The sequence below is a fragment of the Protopterus annectens genome, chromosome 12.part0 (assembly GCF_019279795.1).
Source record: "Protopterus annectens isolate FY-2018-M chromosome 12.part0, PAN1.0, whole genome shotgun sequence".
Classification (NCBI taxonomy): domain Eukaryota; kingdom Metazoa; phylum Chordata; order Ceratodontiformes; family Protopteridae; genus Protopterus; species Protopterus annectens.
The window spans coordinates 178,291,526-178,313,343 of NC_056746.1; positions in this window are offsets into that span (position 1 = coordinate 178,291,526).

Sequence of the window (21,818 nt, forward strand, 5' to 3'; positions counted from 1 at the left end):
AAAGAGGTAATACAAATGAATCCAAAGCATTTACAAATGAATTTATCCCAATTGTAAATTTATCAGGTAACACAATAAAATGTAATATAGTATAAAATCCTAGTAGAATACATGCTGTTATCTCATTAAAAATAGTAATAGCACAATAGGATTCATAATGTACAAATATGAAAAATTGAAAATGTATAAATATAAATGTGTGTGTGTGTGTGTGTGTGTGTGTGTGTGTGTGTGTGTGTGTGTGTGTGTGTGTGTGTGAGATTGAGAGAGAGAGACAGAATATAAAAAAATCTAAATCTGAAACATTTGACTGTTATAATTGTATTGACCACTGTTTGAGCATTGAAGAGATGGAGACCATCTCATTCAAACCTGGGGGGGGGTAGCCTAAGTTGCCAAACAAACTCTTTTAATTCTAATTTCAGTGACCAGTCACACCCCCTAGGTTCTCTATTGACCTTTTCCAAAATAGTAAATCTAAACTGGCAGGAATCCCCGCATATTTTTCACCTTAATATAATGTACAATGCCTGTTCTGCTTTCCCAATGTAAAAGCTTGAACAATGGGTACATAATGAAGTGTAAACCACCCCAGTAGTTCTAAAATTGACCATCCTTAGTGTAATAATATTGTTGATACTATTATCTAATGTAATTAATTAATTTAACAAAATAACAGGGCATTGTTTACATGTACCACATCTGGTGGTCCCCCCTTTCAGAAGTTATTGAATAATATTTAGTGTTGGATTCCATATACCTTTTAAAACTGGCAGTTGTTTTATTCACAAGTAAAGGCTGAACCCCTAAAATTTCCACATAGCTCATAAATGCACTGATAATGTTCTAATTTCTCTTAACTTTTTCACTTTTCCAGCACATTTTTTGTATTCCACAATTAAAACCCTCTTAAAATGAATGTGCAAGGTTGTAACCTCATTAATAAAGGTAAAAAGGTATCATTCCTACTGCTCAATCCTAATAAAGTGGTATATTTCCTACCCCATTCAGAGAGAATCACTTCACTAATAGGTTCATAGGTTCATAGGTAGGTACTAGACTATCTGCCTGAAAGCATTTATAAGCCTAGCCGGAATGTGTTGGCTTTCGCCACCCCCTTAGATTAGTTCCCTGTGTCTCTGTCCAGCAGAGCCATTGAAGTAATCCCCGGGTAAACTTTCTGTTTCGCATCCACTCGTCAAGGTTTCTCTTGAAGAGAGTTAGTGAGGAGCTCTGCCTAATGTAGATTGGAATCTTGTTCTAGAGCATGGGAAGTCTCTGGGACAGGAATCTATCCCTCCACCACGTCCTATTTATTGTTGTGGTGAGGTTTAGATTCCTAGATAATGTGGCTCAAGGGGGATATGGTTTTCTTTAGGTGGAGCATGTCCATCAATTCTGGGTTGGACATGGCCTTGTATGTCAGGCAGATATCACCTCTGAGTAGGCGGTATGCAACCAAGTACAGCTGAAGTTTCTTCAGTCGAGCTGCATAGGGCATCTGTTTGAGGCCAGTGATCCTCTTGGTGAGGTACTTTTGTGGTCTTTCCAGCTGTTGCAGGTGTCTTATAAGGTACATCCCAAAAGGGGAGTTGTACTCTATTATGGGTCTGATGAGTGATGTGTAGAGGGGCACAATGACCTCTTTTGATCTGGATGCAAACCCTTTTGTGATTAGGCGGGCCACATAGAAGGATTTTCTAACTACTTTGGCAATGTGATTATCAAAGGAGAGGTTATTTATCTACTTGGGTCCCCAGATCCCTTATTACGTCTTTCATATTTAGGGGGCTACCACCTATGTGGTAGTTTGTGGGTACTTTGTTTTTTCCAAAGGAGATGACTATGCACTTTTTGGCATTTAGTTTGAGGCCATGGTTTTGACACAAGGTATCTGTCTCAGTGAGACCCTTTTGGAGGATGTCTGTGTCTGCCAGAAAGTCAATTATAGCCCCTAGTTTGCAGTCGTCTGTGAACTTGGTCAGCCATAGTCCTTCTGTGCTTGCCTGTACCTCTGAGAAGTATATGCCAAACAGGAGGGGTCCCAGGACTGAGCCCTGGGGGACGCCACTTGTAACCGGTTTAGAGTCATACCTAGCTCCCACAACTCTTAGCATGTGGGTTCTGTCTGTGAGCCAGATGGCAATCCATCTCATGACGCAGGGGTTTATGTTCAGGCTGGTGAGCTTGTCTATAATACCTGAATGGGTAATGGTGTCGAAGGCCTTTGTGAGGTCTAGGTAGGCTGTGTGGACCACCTTTCCCTCATCTATAGCCTTGGTAACTGTCTCAAAAAAGTCCACCAGGTTTAGGAGGCATGATCTGCCCTTAACAAAGCTGAACTGGGTAGGGTCCAGTGTTTGGAGGTTCCCAATGTCTCTGTTTATGAGATCCATAATGATGCATTCCATAGCCTTACAGAACAAGCTAGTCAGGCTTATTGGGCGATAGTTTCTGGGGTCTGTTGTGGCTCTACCTTTGTGGAGCAGAATAACCGTTGCTGTGTGCCACTCTATGGGCATGTAGCCTGTGGAGAGGCTGAGTTTGAACAGTGTGTTTAGGTGAGGGGTTAGTTCATCTTTGAGCTTGTGTAGGACACAGCCTGGGACACCGTTCAGTCCCATTGAGGCTGTGTTTTTGGCTTTGGAGAGGGCTGTTTTAACCTCAGTGTCTGTGATTTCAGGGGCACTACATTCTTCTGGTATGGTTATGGGCCCTTTTGGGGGTGAGAGGCTGGTGAAGTTTGCACTGAACCTGTCTGCCAGGATGTTGGCGATATTGGTCAGTTCAGTGTAATTTGTGCCATTCTGCACTAACTCCGAGCAGATCTGAGAATTCCCACTTAGATCCTTGACATAGCTAAAGAATGCCTTGTGGTTATCTTCGGAGTCCTTGGCAATTTTTCTTTCGAAGCTAGCCTTGGATGATTTTATGAGGGATCATAGTTTCTTGCTGATACTGATCAGGGATGTCTTTCCTTCTTGGGATTTTACTCTTTGCTGTACTAGTTTCCTCCTTCTATTGTATAGCTTGTTTATGGCAGGGGTCAACCAGATTGGTTTCCTTTTCTTGGAGGAGTGAGTCTTGGTTTTGCTTGGGATAGCATGATCCATGCATTCTTGTAGGTGCCCGTAGAGTGCATTAGTAAAGGATTCTGCAGCTTGGACAGTGTTATCCTTTGGCATGGAGGCTTTGAATCTTTCCACCTTGATCTTAAGTAATGTGAAGTTTGCTTTTAAAAAGTTTTTCATAGTGGTTTCTTTGACTGGGGCTGGGGGCAGAATGTGGATATCCAGAGTGATTAGTTTATGGTGAAATATAACCAGCGAGGGGTTGACTTCTGGTGTGGAATACCAGTCGCCCATGTTGGTGATGACCAGGTCCAATATGTTGTCACCTCTGGTGGGGGGTGTTGACCAGTTGATCCAGGGTGTTTGAGTTTGTAAGTTCTAGGAAATGTTGGGCAAGGGAGTTAGTACTTGAGTAGTTCTCCCAGTTAATGTTTGGATAATTGAAATCACCCAGTATCAGAGTGTCTGGCAGGACCTTTATGTTTCCCAGTGTTTCCAGAAATGCGGAATGGGGGGTAATAAAATTTAGGGTAGCCCCTCTCTAGAAACATTTTTTCTAACTTTTGGGCTACTTCAAGTGTATCCTCCTTTGTTGAAGTCATACATTTTATGTGTATAAATTGTCCTCTTATAAGACTCATTTTCTAAACCATTGGATGGAAGCTATTGAAATGAAGATATGAGTTACTATAAATGTAGGCTGCAATAAATTCTAGATGCAAACCCCTTGACATGTAAACTAATATAGGTGTGCAGACAATTCATATCTTTTTGTTGTGTTGCCATGTAAATTTCAAAAATGATGTAGTATTGTTCAAATACTTAACAAACTCACCTATCAAAAACTGTGACCCAGACCATGAAATAAACACATTGTCCAGTTATCGAAGGTATAACTTACAGTATTTAAAATATGGTGAGTTAAAATATGGGCTTTCTCCCAGGTTAAGACAACCAAATTTGCATAGATGGGAGCACATACTGCCCCCATTACTATGCCTTTAACCTGCCTGAAGAATGATTCCTCAAAACATGAAGTTACTATCTAATATGGGTCTATATTACTTCATCAAAAACTATTTCCAGCAAATGGCCATTCATTGATCACACACCAGCGAACAGTCGTTCATTGAATGTTCACTTCAGCAAACATTTTTCTATGGGAAGGGAATTACTTGTCCCCAATACCGACCATAACATAAACTACATTATATCAAACCCACCAAGATGGGGGCTGCGCACCCAACACCCCACTACTTATACACCAATTCCAAGACTGCACTACAGTGGGGAAAAGGGCAAATTTCCTAATGCTGGCCAGCTAACTCCCTTCCCTTAGAAAAACATTCACTGAAGTGAACATTCGATCAATGGCCATTTGCTGGAATTAGTTTGCAACAAATTAATATAGACCCATCTAATACTATAGTTATCAAATCCATAAATAGTGTAATATACACACCTGAAAGAAACATAAATTCAATACGGCTATTGTGGAACAACTCAAGTCCTTCTGTTCTTGGACTACATGTAAATAAATCCATGAGATCGATAGTAAGAAACTGAATATCCTGTAACCAAAGTAAGGGAGTGAATCTAATCAAAAAGCCCCATGAATCTTTAAGTAAATGTAATGAATCAATAAATACTGGCTTCAGTTTTTTATCAATTAAAGTAGCTAAAGGGTACATCTTTGAACCATGGGCCACCGCTATTAGTCTATATTTTAAAATTTCCATGCCCTTGTGGATTTTTGGATTTCCAAAGAAGGAAGGAATAACTGGATTTTTAATTGTAAGATATGAATAAGTATCCATATCTATTCTTTCTTCCAAAATAAATTCCTTCAAAAACAAATACATTTTTGATATGCTGTGTTAATTTCCTTACATAAAGTAGTAACATACTTTCTGAGTACACAGACAGCCTGACCTTAGTACTTTTGTTATCTATTCATTGAAAAAGGTTACTCAAGGTTGTACACGATGTGTACAACTTGTGGTATCCTTTATGAGTTTCCCTCCTAGTTTTTACACCAAAATGTCAACAAGACCCAATTCAGAGAAATTCCTAGTTCATTGCGCCCTTCTTGTATGAAACACATTCCCACTACATATTAAACAGCATAAAAACCTAACAAATTTAATCTAAATTTAGACAAATGTATGGTATCATGTAAATTCATCCTAGGAGTTACTGACTACAAACTTTTGACTGTGCCAGACTAAGGATAATCACATTTTAATTCTACATATTCTTCCTCTAATTCGGTTTTCCTTCCTTTTCTGCTGCTTCTGCTTGGTTCTTTTCTCTCTAACATAATCCAAGCTAATAATATTCTGCCTATATGTCCTAAAGTAACTCTTGTCCTACTTTAATCTTCTGAAAAAAATGATGTCTTCTATTCGGTTTTCCTTCCTTGTCAATATATTACACTCAGCAGCTCACATCACTATAGTACACTGCCATTCTTAAATGGCTTTGAAGACGTAAATATCACTAGACAGGTTTATAAGTCCAGTATTAAAAATGTCATTGACAAGGCAATATTCATCAGATTAACTCCAAGCTCTTTGTATCAACAACTATCAGTAGTTTAGGAACACCATTCCAATGTACACTTCTTAGGGCCCTAGCTCATAAATACTTTGTTCAGGGCCACCTATTCAATATACACTTCTTAGGGCCCTATCTCATGAACATTTTGTTCAGGGCCACCTATTCAACGTACACTTCTTAAGGCCCTAGTTCATAAATACTTTGTTCACGCCACCTATTCAACGTACACTTCTTAGGGCCCAATCTCATGAACACCGTTGATGCACATACAATCGCAGGAATCGAGACTGACGTTTGACTATCACTTAATTATAGTGTGTTGCATTGTGTGAGCTGGCAGTGCACTTCAGGTGCTTTTTTTACCTTTCCTCTCATCTGCAGTGTAACCGTGGAAATTAGTGCTAGAGCGCTATGCAGAATGTATTGTTGCAACTTGCCTCAGTTCAATAACACATCCCAAAGTATGACAAGATGTCAAGATCGGGGGAAATAATCTGGCAGCTCTGGATGGTGATATGGAGCCTGGGCTGGTGTGCAATGAGAAGGTCAGTGTTTATTTTAAAAACAATGAAGAAAGAAACTTTTTCTCAGAATGGACATTGCAAGACTGGGCAACTGTCATTGTCTTCAGTCTGATAACTATACAGTGGAAGATCTGGCCAGTCGGTATGAAGAAATTAAAAAAGTTAGACAGGAGAGAACAGCTGTCTTCCTGTCAGATGTCTGCAGTAATGGACTAAGCATGCACTGCTTTCTTAAAGTGACAATAGCTGTAAATTTCAGGATTGGATATAGCTTTTATTGTACAAGGATTTGTTGCATGATACCTGGAAAGGCATCCCCAAATACACACATACATATATGTGTGTGTGTGTGTGTGTGTGTGTGTGTGTGTGTGTGTGTGTGTGTGTGTGTGTGTGTGTGTGTGTCTGTGTGTGTGTGTGTGTGTGTGTGTGTGTGTGTGTGTGTGTGTGTGTGTGTGTGTGTGTGTGTGTTAAACTTAGTGCTGTTATTGTATCATAATATGTTGTATGATACTTGGATAGTCATCCACAGACACACACACACACGCACACACACACACACACACACACACACACACACACACACACACACACGCGTGCGTATATATGTGAGGTTGTTGCTACCTTAAGAGACTGAATTCTCTTAACAATGGTTTTATGTGTGTGTGAAATTGTGGTAGAGCTGGAAGCAGTAATTTACCCTTTCCCACAGGTGTGCAATCTCATAGATGGTATATACAATTAGCAGGGGAGTGCAGGGAGTTTGTCCCCCTGCAAAAATAATATTTTTTTTTTATTTCTTTGTATATTGATCTTTTTTTATTTGAGCATTTTAGTGTTCAATGTTTTATTAGGAAATTGTGTGTGCGTATGTATGCATGTATATGTGGCAAATGGTTGAGGTGCTGAATATTTGAACTGCAAAAGGTCAAACCTAGTACATCAGACATTTAAAAGCTCAAAAAATAACAAACTGAAAAAGGAAACTGCTTTCCTCTTGCAATCCATTAATCCTACCATTGACTCTAGTTTTAATTTGTCAGACTATTGGTAGTTGTTATGGGAAGTGTTTTTTTATTTCACGTAAGTTGTAGGGTTGTGGTTAGGGGCATAGGCAGGGTCAGGGTTAGACCATTGTCCACCTTTCTAATATCTGCTAACCCTGACCCTGCCTCTAACACCAGCACAGCAGCTTACCTGAGAAAACCATTCCCCATAACACTACCATTACATACATCTCAGAATATCCAGCAAATGTCTGTCTAAATGAACCTTTCATCATATGCTGTTTACCCATACACATGTGTGTGTGTGTCTGTGTGTGTGTGTGTGTGTGTGTGTGTGTGTGTGCATGCAAATGTGTGCGTGTGCATATGTATGTGTGCGTGCGCATGTGTGTGTGTGTGTGTGTGTGTGTCTTTGTGTTGTGTGTGTGTGTGTGTGTGTGTGTGTGTGTGTGTGTGTGTGTGTGTGTGTCTGTGTGTGTGTGTATAATTATAGGTCAAAAATTGAAAAACACAAACAATGATGCACAAAACATTAATGCCTACATGCCAAAAAACAAATTAACTAAAAAAAACAGAACATTATAGAAGAAGGAAACAAATGGTATAGTTTTTTCATCCGTCAACTCTAACACTTTAATTTCAACCCAAATTTGCATTTACCCCGTCTCACCCTACTCATGCTTTCTAACCCTGACACTGCACCCACCCCTAACCCTAAACATTAATTTTCAAAAAGGTCTATCCCTAACAGTACCACTAAACAAGACACTCAGACACATGCAGAAAGTGCAAGCACACACAACACTAAGTCTGTATCATAACTTAACCAGTACCCTAAAACTAAATGACAAACACTCACACATACATCTATCATCTTACCTAATGCTTATCCTGACCCTAATCCTAAGTAGCTGGCAAGCTATCACACAAGCACACCAAAAAATTTCTCTCCCCCTTTACCTTTTTTCTAACCTAGGCATGCACTCCCATGCCAGCTCTCTTAGTTGAGGAAACAAAACATCAATTTTCCTTAATTCAACATAAAACACATTCAACAAAAAGTACATTATATCTGCTTAAACAAACAGATATTCTTTTGAAAAAAAATTCCTATTCAATGGAATGTCCAGCATCCACGCACACATGCAGGTTATATTTGACATCCTCATGACTTTTTGAATGAATACTGAAATTTGCACAGAGGACGTTGTTTCTCAGATAAAAAAAAAATCAGTGAACTTAATTGCCTAGCTAACTCTTCTCATCAGATGTATTTTAAAATAGTTGCTGTAATAATGCTTTAACTCATTAAGCTTAATTAATTTGAGTGTTTTGACTGTTTACTTGCTTTAAAAGCCAATATAATCTTGCTATGTCGAAGAGATTAACATCCTAATGATTAATTAATGTAAAACCTGTAAATCATGTACAGCCTAACAAATTTTACGTCTGTGGAAAGGTCTCTTAATTGCCTTAATTTTTTTTGAAATCACTAATCTATTTTCACAGCAAGACATCTCAAAGTTTACTATAAACCAATTTATTTATAGTGCATGATTTTCCAACTAAGAGCAGATATAAGGAAAATGCTACAAGAGACACTGTTATACTCAAACTGCTGGCTACATGAAGTCAGTATATCATCACAATATTAAGCAGTCTTCTCAAATAAGCAGTAATTGTAGTTCTAATAGCTCAGTACTCCTCTGACAAGCAGAATACAAGTTATACCTCAAAGTGGTTTATGATGGTCTCTGATCATAATCAAGTTGTCATACAGTCAAGAAATGCGTGCCAAGAGCACATCTAGAACAGAGCAAATGAAAGCTTGAGAATCTTGACATCCATTTCAGCAACATAGAACAACTTGTTTATGATCAGACAGATCATATCAGAATGCTTTGCCTTGAATGGAGCTTTACTTTCTCCATGTATTATCACTTACATTGAAACATGGAAAGAAAAAAAAGTTTCACAGCCTGGATTGCTGTAAAACACATACTGGTGCATGATGTTTTCATACAAAATAAACTTTTAGATGCTCCAATGTACTGCAAAATAAAGAGGAGAAAAAAAAGAAGCTGTTGGAGCACCAAGTTTTTATAGCTTTGAAAGCTGTAAAACACTAGTGCTGCCTCACAGACAGTGACCAGAAGCAAAGCGTATATTTGATGTTGTAACAACTTTAAAAGCCATAATACACAAAAAGGAACTGTTGCAGTTTGAAACATTGTATTGCTTTTAAAGTTATTTTAGTTTTGAGCCATTTTTCTGTGGTAGCTGATGTTTAACCTTGACAAAAGACTAAAACTTAACACTGCTGGAAACTACATAACAAAACTAGAATCACCTTACTTATGTCAGAAAAATGCTGAACAAAATTGACTTTTTTCTGGAATTTCGTGCACAATCAAGCACTATATGCACTAAATAGTTCTAAAGTGCAGGTGCACTGTATCAGGCCATGCAACTATCAGCAAAAGTTATTTGCATTACCCTTTAGCCTCTCTGGACTCCCTATAAAAGTTTGAACCCCAGTGAGTGATCAATCAATTGACAAAGCGCAAGTGTTTTTCCCTGTCCATTTATTTATTTATTTATTTATTTATTTATTTATTTATTTATTTATTTATTTTCTTACTTGCCTATTTATTGTTTGAGGGCCAGGAAAGCCTCATTGTCCAGTGCAAACTTACAGGGGTGGCCTGGAAAGAAAGCTTCCGTATAAGAAAAAGTGAAAAAAAACATAGTGCCAATATTTCCTTGACAAAACAATAAAATTATTTAGGACTGATATGTCTGAAATAAATTAGACTGATAAAAATGAATTTGTAGGAAATATAATCAATGAAAAACTATTACTTAGTTTGTTAGTTAGTGACTTGCATTTTGTTGACCTGGCTAACTCTGTTGAGCCAAGACCTATGTCAGAGGAGACTCAGGTAGTAACAGATATAACAAACTGCTATAATATTAAACAAACAAGAATATGAAAAAATCAGTTGTGTTTTCATATATACATGTTCTTACAGTGTAATATACTTAGAGTGGCAGGGCAGTAGAAGAGAAAAAGGTGAGTTAAAGGTCTAGGAGGAATATGAGATGGGGATCGCAAGTATTATATTAGGGAGCGCAGGCATATAACGGGGGGGGGAGGTGGAAGTGTATAAACTTAAGTAGAGAAATATAACCATAAAATTAAAATATGTAGTAGAATAGAAAATTAAACCTGCATAGTAATGAAGAAAAAGTATTAAATATATTAAGAATATTTAGGTAATTTAGAGGGGTGAATAATGATTAAGTCCCAGGTGATATACTTGTATATCATTGAAATAAAATAAATGGATTTAAAAGGTAAGGAAGATTAGATGATTGTTGGGTAATAATTAGAAGTAATTCTGTGTGATAGCAGGAATATAGGTAAAACAGGTTAATCAGGTAACAGGAAAGTCTGGAGAGGCACTTTATGAAAATAAAACTTAAAAGTGAATGTTTGACACTGAAGAAAAGTGGGGGGAGTACAAAAAGTGAGGGGAGTAAATAATATAGCAAGACAAAGTATGATGATCAGGAACGAAGGTATAATAATTAATATCAGGTATAATAATTAATGTCTGTAAGGAAAGATGGATAGGTTATTGTAAAGTGCTGAAAGTAATGACTCACTGTTATGGACTTAGAGAAAGATGGAGAACAGCAGCATTAAGTCATCCACATTTACAATTCCTATATTCTTTCATGTAGTCTTTCAAGGCATATTCAAAGTGTTTTATTTAAACAACCTGTGGTGTTAGATAACCAAAGGAATATTTTACATTCAGTGCAATTCTCATGCATGGTATGCAATTAACTACTTTGGTATTCTTCTTAAGACATATTTAACAAATATTTCTCTTAAATAATACTGATTATTATAGGATCATACGAGATTACTAGGTTATCGACCCGGAAGTTATTTTAAGCCTACCTGTTTAATCCCAATGTAATACCATAAAAGTACTAGTCAATACCCAAGATTCCATTTAGTGATGACTGCCCATGTCCAGGAGAGTTGTGGGCTCTATCCCTGGTAAGAATTTACGGTGCCCTATCCACTCGTCCAGGTTACTATTTGCCTATTAAAACTGTTTTGATTCTCTACTTTCCTGATACCAACAAAAACATCATATGCTCCTTTTTGAAATGACATTCCTTGTTTACTATTTTCCCTACTAGTTGCTATGTGATGCTCTTGAGATGATAAGGCTTGAATCAGGAACAAAATATATACTGCACGTCTCCCTTCTGCTCTTCATTACATATCCAGCACCTTCAGTTAATTATAGGGGATATTTTGGGTAACTTACCAGGGGTATGGAAGTACATATGCAAACACTTCCAACTAAACATTTGGAGTCTTCTAGATCTGGTTGCCTGCTTTGGTATTAATCATATTTCCTGCCAGTCTTTTCTTGCCATCAACAATATAGTCACTTTCTCCCAATCATTTATCATTTTTGTGCCATGTTATTATTATTATTTTGAAGGCCTTTCTGCAGTCTACTTATTAACTTTTTTATTTTGTGCATTCTTACTAATAGCCCGTATTAACAATTGAATCAGTATTGGAATTACCCATTCCTTCATTTTAATTTCCATCCTTCATTTCTTCAGTGCAGACTTTAATGCCAGGAGTATCATGTGTCTGTTGCATTCTTTATAGATTTTGAACAGGCTGAAACAGAGATTTTAGGTTTTAAGCAGTCCTATGGTTTGGCTGCCACAAGTCAAAATAACAGATCCCCATACTCACTCAGTGTTTATGGATGTCAAGAAGACAGTGACTGGAAGATCAAACCAGCCTGGTATATATCGTAGGAACCAGTGAAGGTAGCTGGCCATGTGGAGAATGTTATGTGCCAAGGTGAGCTGGGATGATTCATTCTAGCAAAGGGCAGTTTATTTTAAAGAAATGATGAACCTTAAAAAAGGATGCCTGAAAAACACTGTGCTATGCTTTGGTATGCAGTTGGTGAGTCATTTATGGAATAGTTGGTGATGTCTGTAAGGATGACAGAGACAAAAACAAGGTATACTATAAACCACATGCGTTTTTCATGGTGTAAGGAAACATTTAAGCTTATATGTTTATCCAATACACAAGCTGTCATTAGAAGATGTACTGTTGTAGTGTTGTATGAAACAAGCTGTGTAGTCAGTATATATGCCCATTTATTTATATGTACTAACAGATTCCGAGTCCCATCAAAATTTAAAAAAAAATCATTAAAACAAGAGTGTAAGGAGTGAAGCAAGAATGCAAATTGGAAAATATTATTCTTTGGATTTTGAAGCATTTAGCAGCAAGCCATCAGGAGACAGCCAGCTTTGCAAGTTGTTGAAAGATTGTATATATGGTAGAGCAGCGGTGAGTACAGCAGTGCTGAATTATCTACAGGTTTTAACATTTTGGTCCATCTTGTTGAAGACTTATCTTTGGGAAATTCCATTGGAAAATGGATTGAAGCAGGACTAGACAATGACTGATTTCTATTGCCCCGTACCATAGATTGAAAGTCTTCAGAGCAGAAGACAATGATTCAATGTCAAATGGAGATGTTTAAATGCAGTGCTTCTTTGAGTAGACTTGCATTAAGATTGTTTACGATACCTTTTTTCATAGCCAGCAAAGCTGGTTGAACTGTGTGGTCTGACTGGAAGCAGTTTTGCCATGCTGTTCTTCAGCTGATGACCTTCCAAGCGAGTACCTTAAAATAAAAGCCGATAGCATTGCCTATCCTGTCTAAGTCCTTATAAATAGGAATCCCATGTTCCCTCTCTCTTTCTCTGGAAAAAGTCACACATTATTCCTGCACAAAGGAAGAAATTCAACAGACATTACTAACTTTATACCTATAACAATCTTATCCCACTCTTCAAAATACTTGAAAAATGCATTCAGAAAACATTGCTAAACTATCTCCTGCAGGAAGCACTCCTGTCCCCCCACACAACATGGCTGCTGTCCTTCCCATAGTGCTACCACTGCACTTCTAACCTGTATAAATACTGTCAATAAAGCTGGAGATAACAGCAAACTAGTCCCCTCCTTATTCCTAGACTTGTCTAAAGCCTTTGACACAGTTTGTCACAGCAAATGTCTTCTTCAAATTCTCTCATTAGGTCTGTCTCAGCCACCCATCTTTGTTTCAAAAGCTAACTATCCAATAGGTATCAGTGAGTAAAATGGCACTCATAGGTTCATAGATTCACAGGTTCATAGGAGGTAAATAAGCTAATGGCCTTAGGGCCTTAACAAGCCTTGCCATGTAATACCCGTGTTCCCTAGTTGACCATGGTTGTTAGGTGGTCGTTGTTAGCAAAGCAAATAAGTGATTATCACTGACTGCCCCTGTCCATGAGGAACATAGGTGCCACCCCTGGGGTGAATTTGCGGTCTCCAATCCAATTGTCAAGGTTGCATTTAAATAAGGTCATTTGAGGAGCTCTGTTTCATGTGAAGTGGGAGTTTATTCCAGAAGAGCACAATCTTTGGGAGACATATCTGTCTCTCCCAATATGCTCTGTTAATGTCACAGGCAAGGTTGAGATCCCTTGAGTGAGTTACTCTTGTCCCACAAATGGGCATGCAGCATTTCCATTAGGCTAGGGTCAGTGATCGCTCTATAGGCCAGGTACAGGTCACCTGTCAGCAGCCTGTAGGATACAGAGTACTGATACAGGGCCTTCAATCTTTCCATGTAGGTCATGTTTTAGGGGCCCTCAATTTTCTTGGTTAGAAACTTCTATGGTCTCTCCAGTTGTTGCAGGTATCTGGGGAGGTACATGCAAAAGGGAGCATTGTACTCAATTAGTGGTCTAATGAGGGTCGAGTATAGAGGAGTTATAACATCCTTAGCCTTGGATACAATGCCCTAATTTATGTGATACACAACATAGAAGGCTTTCCTTACCACTGTGGAGACATGGTGATCAAAGTTTAAATTGCTGTCAGCCTGTGTTCCTAAGTCTGTCACCACTGTGTTTGAGCTTATGGGTGCTATCTATAATGTAGTTTGCAATGGCCACTTCTTTGCCAAAGGGGATAATGATGCATTTTTTTGCATTTAGTTTTAGACTGTGACTCTGGCACCAATCATTAGTCTGCATTAAACCTATTTGTAATATGTTGACATCATTGGGGGACTCATTGATTGCACCTAGTTTGCAGTCATCTGCAAACTTGGTAGGCCACAGGCCATCTACTTTTGCTTGGACATCTGAGAAGTAGATTCCAAATAGTAGAGGGACCAGCACAGATCCCTGTGATACACCACTGGTATCTGGTCTACTGGTGGAGGTGGAACACCCAACTTTGATAGTATGTGTTCTATCAGTGAACCAGTTTGTTACCCATCTAGTGAAGTATAGGTTAATCCACAGCTGGGAAAGTTTCTGAATAGTACCTGAGTGTGTGATTGTGTCAAAGGCCTTGGCTAAGTCAAGTTTGGTGGTATGTACTGCTTTGCCCTCATCCAGGGCTTTGGTAACATTCTCAAAGAAGTCTACCAGGTTCAGTAAGCAAAACCTGCCCTTAATGAAGCCAAACTGGGTTGGGTCAAGAGTTTGGAGGTTACCTATGTCCCTGTTGATAAGGTCCATTATGATTCTTTCCATGCCTTTGAAAATAAGGCTGGTTAGACTTATGGGTGTATAGTTCCTGGGGTCAGTTGATGGACCCCCTTTGTGTAAGGGGATTACTGTTGCTGTTCCCCACTCTGCTGGAACAAAGCCAGTGCTCAGGCTATGGTTAAAGAGAGTGCCAAGTGGTTCCACTAGGTCTTGTTTTAGATTGTTTAGTAAGCAGCCTGGGATGTTATTTGGTCGCATGGAGGTTGTGTTTTTGGCCTTGGAAAGGGTGGATTTTACCTGTTCTTTGGAGAAGCTAGATAGAGGGCTGGTGACAGGAATGCTTTGAGTTGTGTCTAGTGAGGACAGGGGGGATAAAATTTGTGCCAAATCTGCCTGTCAGCAGGTTGGCAATTTCTTCGGGTTCAGTGTGAGTAGTACCGTCCACAGTCAGTTCAGCACATAGCTGGGCATTCCCTTTAAGATTTCAGACATAACCAAAGAAAGCCTTATGATTGCATTTAGCAAGATATGCTAATTTAGCCTCATAATTGGCTTTAGAGGACTTTACAAGAGATCTGATTTACCTGTTCAAGCTGTGGAGGGTATTCTTCCTCTAGTGAGTAAGTTCCCTGTTGTTCTTGGATAACAGTTTCCTCCTTTTGTTATGTAACCTACATATACTTGCGGTCCACTAGGGTGGCCTGTTTCTTCGGGATGAACCGGTTTTGATCCTGCCAGGTACAGCCGAGTCTATACAATTGTTTAAATGTCTATACAGGGCATTTGTGTACTCCTCTGCTCTTTGCTGGCTGTGTTAGCAGGGGGGTTGGAACTTTTTATACCCTCGCTTCGTAGGCTAAAGTTTGCTTTGGAGAAATTTTTCAGTTTGTTAGCTCATGTGGGGGTGTCCAGTCTGCTCTTACTTCAGCCAAGACAGATTTATGGTCTGACCTCACCAGGAAGGGCAACACACAGGGGGTAGTGCAATGACCCCCCCCATGTTGATGAGTACCAGGTGCAGGACATTTGAGCCCCTTGTAGGGGTGCAGACTAGCTGTTCCAGAGCATTTGAATTAAACAAAGTCCATGAACCTCAGGGCGATCACATTTCTGCTCATGTATGTTGTCCAGTTTATGGAAGGATAGTTGAAATCTCCCATGACCAAAATTTTTGGCTGTATAGGGAGTGATTCTAGCAAGTCCAAGTAGTCGATGTGTTTCTTTTGGCCCATTGTGGGGGACTTGTAGCTAGTGATGATGTGATAGTGTGTTTTACCTATATTTAGTTGTACCTGTAGTAGCTGTAGAGAGTCATACTGTGTAACCAGTCTCAAGGTGTATTTGGATTTAATGAAGATGGATACACCTCCACCTTTGGTTCTTACACACTTATTTTGGGGTCTGAACACGCAGAAGGAATTGTAACCTTGTATGGCTGGAGTGCTCTCTGCAACCTTGAACTAAGTCTCAGTAGCTGCACAGATGTCAGCATCTTCTAAGGTGAGGAGTGCTTCCAGGAAGTGCAGTTGTTGAGGCTTCTAGCATAAAGCAGCATGCCCTTGAGTTTGTCTCAAGTGGATTTCTTTACAACAGGAATTTTTGTTGTTTTGACATTTCCTAAAAAAGGCACTATGGGGGAGGCAAGCATCTTTGCCAGTATCCAAAGGTCTAGAGGAGACAGGTGAAGACCATCTCTGGCAAAGCAGCGTGGTCAAAAGGCCATGTCTTTCCAGGCTGACAGATAATGGATCCCCTTGGACTGACACCAGAAGCTAAGCCAATTATTGAAGTTAAACTGTAAGCACCAGTTGGGGAGTCAGCAAGTTGGATTAGCTTTTGCTGTAGGACTGAATGACTAACTAAACAAGGGGGCTTATTCTGTTAAGGATTAGGGGTGAAGGAGTGTGGTGATACTGCTCAGTGCTCAACTGAGTTGCCCGCAGTGCATTGAGAATGAAACAGGCCATGAATCAAGTAAAAATTATTCCTGTTCCATCATTTGTAGCATACAAAAAGACTTTAAAGTTTATACTTATTCTGAAGTCATAATTAACACTGAGTCAACTGACCTGTTATCTAAAGGCATGACTTTCTTACCAACAACATGTTTTGATTTTACAGCCACAATTATTGATTTGAAGTTGTTTTAAGGAAAGTTAATTTTGCTCTATTGTATGAACATAATTCGCAAAGAGTGTTTGATAATACATGGAATATCAGTTCTACTTATAACCCACCACTACACCCCCACATTTGTCACATATGAAAGGTTATGTGAATTAGATATAAAGAACTTACACAATAGTAGGAGAAGACACTCAAAGGGCAATTTAAATGAAAGTGAACAAGCCACTTTGGAACTCCTGCAAAATGAGAGAATAAGGGTGATGAAACCTGACAAGCAGGGGTGGGGTGGGTTATGAGTGTGGAAATGCATCAAAACAAAATGTATGATGTTTTAAGCACTGACACATACAAAGAAGTCTCATGGAATGAGTTAAATGTGGGATATAAAAGGATTCATTCACAAATAGACATGTTCCTTGAAAGGAGAATAGACATTCACCTGTTTAATTACTTAAATATAATTACGCCCAGAATATCGGTGTTTTTGGTATTCCCAAAATCCACAAGAGCTTGGACAACCCCCCCAATGAGACCTCTTGTGGATGGCAGGAATTCCATAATGTCAGCATGTGCCCAGTATGTGGATTACGAATTGAAAAAACTCATAGCAAAGGAATCACAGATCTGTAAAGATTTATGGAGCTTTTTAGCCCAGGTAAACAAAATTTATTATGATGCCAATGACATCCTAGTCACCGTAGATGTCAAAGACCTTTATACGGTCATCCCACAAGACGTCGGTCTGGATTGGGTTAGTGAGATGTTGTTCAAACATAAAGTGGCTCATGAGACTAGTAGGCTTATCATGGAACTTCTAGAGTTAGTTCTCACTAACAACTACATCTCTTTTGACAACAACTTTTATTTGCAGTGTAAGGGTGCAGCCATGGGCTCACCATGTGGCCGAGCTTTTACAGATGTTGTCATGGCTTACTTGGAGAGGAAATTTGTGTTTTCATCTACCTTTTACCCCCGTATTAAGCTTTATTAGCGATTCCAGGATGACATCTGTGTCATATGGAAAGGGCCATTCATAGAGTTGGAAAGCTTTTTGAATTACATCAATGAGAATACAGCTTTCTTGCAGTTTACCTTTGATTATAGCACCCATTCCATCCATTATCTTGACATTTGCCTTCTTAAAGATACCACTAACACCAGATATATCACTAAGATTCATAGGAAAGTGACATACAATTTCATTTTGCACTTCAGCAGTTCACACCCTTACCATCAAAAGAGGTCGGTTGTGAAGTGGCAACTTGTCAGAGTGGCCCGGATGGTCACCATGCACAATGACTTTATTGAAGAGGTTAACACCTTGCGGTCTATGTTTCTTAGTAGGGCCTATCCCTCTGATCTGGTGGACGAATTAATCTCAGAGGTTACTATAAAAAGACTAAATGGCCATTTTCAACCTATTTTAAGCCACTGTGGCACCCCTGAGCAGTTTGTAAATCAGCCACATGAGATAATATGCAGTGAGGACAGGACCCAGAGTCGATTGGAAAATGAAAACAAAGGGGTAACATCTGAATTTTCAAAAGCCTTGGTTTTGACATTCAGTCAGGACACTGCCATGTTAAGGAACATTTTTCAAAAGAACTGGCCCATCCTATTAGAGGATTCAAATATAAGACAGAGAATAGGGGAAAACCTAAGAATTGTATATAGAAAGGGGCCAGATTTTAAGGATTTACTGAGGACAAAGTGGAGAGGAGAAATAAAATGCAAACAAGGAATGGTTAAGTGTGGAGCCTGCACATGGTGTAATAAAATTCAAGTGTCAAACAGCTTTACCGTTAGGAATAACACACATTATCTTAGGAACAGATATATTTGCACTTCTAAAGCAGTAGTATATTTCACCTCATGTAAATCCTGCCCGTGTTTCTATGTAGGAAAGACGGAGAGAAGGTTCTCTCAGAGAATATACGAGCACGAGTACGCCATTAAAAAACATAGCACAAATAATGCCCTAGCAAAGCATATCACCAACAATGAAGGGCATGTTTTCCATTACATAGCAATAGATCATGTCATTATTGATGACAATAAACCATGGGCACTGATGTTAGAAATCAGTGAACTTAAATGGCAGATTTGCCTACAAGCTGACAGCTGGCGAGGTATAAATGAGAGATGCTCCATCTCTCCCATTTTTAAGTTAAAAGCACTGGAAAGGAAAAAAGTCCATGTGAACACATAGTAATGAGGATATATATATATATATATATATATATATACATAAGAAAAATACATAGGTCATAAATAGATTATACAAAAGTGTAAGCAATAATTAGGAGAAAGTTAAAAATATGTTCTTGCTTATACAGCTTGTTTTTAAAGAGTAATTTAATTATGCATTAGTGTATGCAACATTTTAGCAACTCATTGAGTTTGTTTTTTTAATGTTAGGTAAGTGCATAGATTCATTGTGTAGTGGTTCCCTTACAGCACTGGATTAGTTAATGTGTGAGTTATTTCAAATTCAGCATCTATGTGTGGCAACCAATGAGAATGGATGGTAAAGCATAAAGGAAGTGACATTTGTGAACTTTGTTTGTCTGATGAAGTTTTACACATTGTGAAATGAAAGCGCTAACCAGTTTTTATTGTTTTATGTATTAAAGTGGTGCTTGCAAGTTTTGAATACTTGTATACAGTCTACAGTCGTTCTTTAAGCTGCTTTTACTTTCTTTGACTGCCTTTATTAAGCTTAAAAATCACCAGGTTTAAAAGCAGATCAACAAAGGGGAAGGTGGGTTAGAAACAAAAGCAGGGAATCCCCAGCAGTGCTTTAGTTTCTGCAAGCTTAAAATATTTTCCAGCAAAAGGCAAAGAGCCAAAAATTCAGTATGTATTTAAGTATCCCTTAAGAGACAATTAATCAATGAAAAAACATGTGAAGTGTGCAGCCTGAATAATTAAGTCTATCTCCCACTTAGAACAAAAAACACCAGGCCAAGCAGATTTCTTAAAACAGAAAACAAAATGGAGGAGATAAAACAGAAAGCAGCTCTTTCTCAGACAAAAAATATAGGTTTGATTTCCTCAGGCAGCAGGGAATCCCCAGCAGTGCTATAGTTTCTGCAAGCTTGAAAACTTTTTTAGCAAAAGACAAAAGGCCAGAAATTCACTTTGTATTTAAGTATCACTTAAGAGGTAATAAACAACTCCACCCTCTCTCCTTACATCCAGTCACCACTGGTGTACCACAAGGCTCTATCCATGGTCCTTGCCTCTTTAACATTCTCACCAACAACCTCCACACATCTACACAGCAGGCCTACCTAATACAGTACATAGATGGCTCCAAACTCATATGTACATCTGACAACCTGGCTTTATAACTCACAACTCATGCTATACCCTAAAAAAAATAATAAACTGCTACTTTTTTCCCCAAATCCATCTCTCATGAAAAAAAAAATTAAAGTCCTGTCTCTTAATAATACAACCACTGAAGTAATTTCTCATAGCAAATTATTAGGGGTGATAATGGATCCATATAGAAAATTGCATAAGAAAAACTCATTAAAAACTAGGGATGTGTTACAGAGCCAAAATATTCTCACCTACACAACTAAAACTACACATGTCATTACTTATCTTCACTCCATACTTTATGGCACTGCCATCTTTACTAACCTTCAGGCATCACAAAAATCAAAACTTGAACAATATTATAACAAAGTTGCTAAATTTACAGCAAATATCCCTTTCAAAACCCACCACTGTATAGCACTAAAAAGCCTAAAATTGGTTAGAACTTCCCCATTAACTAACATATACACATAGCTTCTTACCACCTGTAAAATTATCCAGCATCCATCTGCTTGTCCAGCACTAAATAACATTCTACACAACTATGTTTCCAGTCAGTCACTACGATCCAATGACCAAAAACTCCTGTATGTCCACAAACCTATCAATGGACAGGTTCATAACCCAGAGACTGCTCATGCTCTGGAATAGACTTCCAATACATGTCAAGCAGAGTACCTCACTCGCCCTCTTTAAGAGAAATCTTGATGAGTGGATGGGAAATAGAAAGTTCACCCCGGGGCTCACTCCAGTGGCTCTGCTTGATAGAGGCACTAGGAACTAACATTGGGCAGCATGATGCCAGGGCACTTCTATGGGCTAGGCTTGTAAAGGCTCCAGGGCCATTAGCCTAGTACACACCTATGAACCTATGAAACTATGAACCTGACTTGAAACTGTAGTTTTATTGGCTATTTTGGGTCAATTCCAAACTCCTTCATCTTCCTCTCTTAAAACCTGGTTGCCTCGTGGTTTTGGCATCTTTTCAGGCATGTTGGCTGTTGGTGAAGCACCCACCAAGAGGAGAAAACGCTTAGAGAAGAAAGGAGCCACTTTTGAGATTTTAAGTATTTTTCCTCTGTTTATTTGCTAAGTTTTTCTGCAGAGCTGCCTATTTTGAGCATTTTCTGGCTTGTTAAACTTGATTTCTGCATTAGTAACTGTATTTAGAGCACAATCTAGAGCTGTTTACTGAATTTCCTATTTGCACTTATTTTTAAAATCGTTTTTTTCTCAAAACTTGCATTTTATCTGTCTTTGGCCTAGCACTCTTGTGTGGGGTCATTTTCTGCACTGTTATAACTTGTTGATACTTGTGAACCTCTGCTATCTCTGAAAAAAACACAAAAAAAATCTTGCTTTTTTCCCACTTTTCTGAGATTTAAAAGTTCAGTTACAGGCTTGCTGTTCTTGAACTGTTTGTAAGTTTCTTGGAGGCCATTTTTTGCTTGGGCTAAAGGGAAGTCTCTCTGTTGATCAGTGGCAGTGAAAAACATTGAGCAGCCTGCCTGCCCCTGTGGGAGTGGTTACTGACTTGAAACTGTAGTTTTATTGGCCATTTTGGGTCAATTCCAAACTCCTTCATCTTC